Raw genomic sequence first — 2,786 nt, 5'->3', positions numbered from 1 at the left:
TCCTGTTGCTGCACCACAGTTGCTTCCAGCTTCAACATCGTTTCTCCCACCTTTGTCTGCCATTCCTCACTCGCCTCTTTCTCTTCACCTCCTTCATCCATCTTCTCTGTCTTTATCTTCACTCCGTCAGCTTTCCCTACTTCGTAAAATCTCAACACGCCGTCCTTCATTATATCGTCAATCCCTTGTTGAAAAAGAACGGGAGATCGAAGTATCCTGGGTCGCTACACATTGGTATATTAGTGACTGAGTCGGCTATTTTCATTGACACATTCCTCTGGAGGTACGCTCCCAGCAAGTTGCACGTGTAGAGATGGCGGTCAAAGTGAGTTCTGACTCTCTGGCATGCATAAGCAGTCCAGTACCCGAGGTGGACTTTCACGTTGTTCAGCATGCACCACATGAAATACAGCTCTGGAGTAGTGAGGGTTGCACCTACTTGACCCAAGAGATTGTACCTGATATATACTTGTGCCAATCGGAGTACAGGGTCAGTGATGTGTATCCCCTTCGATGTGCTTGCCTTGAACTTGGCCACCTTCTTGTGGGCAACCATCCTCCAGGCCTCCTCAGCATCGAAGCCAGCTGTATACTTGGGTGTGCCGATCTCTCTCTCATTCCACGCTCCTTCTTCCTCCTCCTCGGGTGTCAGTAGTCCCAGTCTCAACGACCACTCCCTTATACTCATCTCCATCTCCTCGTTGAACATCCTGAAAGAGATTGTGTCTGCATCGAGATCCGTAGATTGTTTGAACTTGAAGGATGTGAAGAACTCCTTTGCCAGAGCCACCGGCACCTCCGCATTGTTGTGGTTGAGAAGCCACTCAAACCCGATGCTTTTGAAGTAGGAGATGAACTTCTTCTCCACTCCCAGATCCTCCAGGTCCGAGAGGCACAGCTTCTTTCCGGATTTCGCTGACTTTCCATTCGTGGCTCGGCCATCACATGCCTTCTGCAGCTTTGGGTCCTCAAACTGGACCATGGCTTCCAACAATCTCTTGGTCACAAGGACCTCCATTGTTTCAAAAGGGCTCTCCTCCACGGCTGGTATCTCAGCCTCCTCTTCTTCAGTTAGATGGGCAAACGGCACACGGATCGCCTCCGGCTCACTAATCACCACAGTGGTGTTTGCGGGGCGATATTTCTTCTGCTGGGGTTTAGCAGTATGCTTCCCCTTCCTTTTCCTTTCCACTTCGTATCTCGTCTCCATAGCCTCCGGAGAGATTTCCTTCTCGGCTGCCACAGTCTCTTGGACCAGGGGGATATCATCCCCTGCCTCCTCTGTGTCCTCCAGCCTTAGGCGCTCGGGCCTGCCTACCTCTGCCTCATCCACTTGCTTCCTATTACGACGAGAGTGCCTCCTCGTCAGCCTCTCATCAGTTGGTTTCCCTTGGTCATCAGTAGTTATATCGTTTATCACGACGATGTCAGTTTCTATCTCTTCACACACTTTCTCGGCATCTTGTTCATCGCCGTCTCTTTCTTCCTCCTTCTCAACATCCTCTCCTTTGCCTTTTCTTCCTCCTCAGTCTCTTTCTCAGCAACTTCCTCATCAAATCTCTCACCTTCCTTCTCAGCCTCCTTGTCAACAACTGCCTCACCTTCTTCACCCACGCTTCCCTCATTACCCTTCCCATCATCCACAGTCTCCTCTACACCCTGTTCCTCCGTCTCTTCCACATGCCCTGTTTCTTCTTGCTCCACTTCCTCTACTTTGTCACCCTCCCCACCATCTTCACCCTCCTCTTTTTCCCTTTCGTCCCCTGACCCAGCGGCCTCTACATCCGGTGTTTCTTCTTGCTCACGTAGACTACCCCCTCCCTCCTCTCTCTCTGATTCCTCCGTATCCATCCTATCACCCTCCTCAGCATCAATTTCTTCTATATTTACAGAGGGTTCGGCATGGGGCTCAATTTCTGTTTGAGGAATAGTGTGTGGGGGGTTCGTCTCATGAGTTAGGGTTTCGGCTAAAATTTGGGGGTTTTCTGTGTGTGTGGGTAAGGCTTGTGCAGTGGGTGTCTCGATTAAGGTTTGGGGTCTTGGTGGAATTGTAAGTGGGTTAGGGCAGGAATTACCTCTTCTTGTTTCCGGCATGCCTCCGACATTTGTGCGAAGAATTTGCTCGCCTTCGGCCCCTTCCCATACTTCCTCATGAATTCTTGTATGATTTCCTCGGGATCTGGTTCCGCTTCGTCGGACTTAGCCTCGGCGGGATTGTCTCGTCCGATGTTTTGTTGTGGTTGCACTTTGGTCGGTATGGGCTGCGGTGGAAGTTCCGGCGGAGTGGGGTTTTCTTCTGGTGGCGGCGTGGGTGTTTTCTCTGCCATGGGAGCCGAACTCGTCGCCTCCCCACCTTCTTCGTGGTCTTTCCTTTCGGTCGGTTCTTCCCGCGGGCTGAGCGAGGCATCGGATTTCTCTGCATCTTTGTGTACGGCGGTGGTTAATGGCGGTGGGTTTGATGGGTCTCGGATCTGCAGAGAGAGAAAGAAAAGTTTGGGAATGGTGAGTTATGAGAAAATAATTTTAGGTGAGGGAAGTTAATTAGTTTTTTAGGGAAGTTATTTTAGGAAAAAGAAAATAAAAGGAAAATAAAATAAATAAAAGGAAAAGAAAAAGAAAATAAAATAAAAATAAGAAAAGGAATATCATGATTGGCTGCAGGCGAACGGTCGCGTCTCTGACGCAAGCAACCGTACGCCTCGCCAGCTTTTCGAAATTCAAAATTCAAACTTCCCCCTGATTTTTCTCACTTCCCTCTGACCTGGTAATCCGAAACATTTAGTAAA

This window comes from Salvia hispanica, chromosome 6 (assembly GCF_029641045.1).
Source record: "Salvia hispanica isolate PSC_SH4W2 chromosome 6, Shi_PSC_v1, whole genome shotgun sequence".
In the NCBI taxonomy this organism is placed as follows: domain Eukaryota; kingdom Viridiplantae; phylum Streptophyta; class Magnoliopsida; order Lamiales; family Lamiaceae; genus Salvia; species Salvia hispanica.
The sequence above is the reverse complement of the archived record's forward strand: the minus strand, read 5'-3'. Positions refer to the sequence as shown.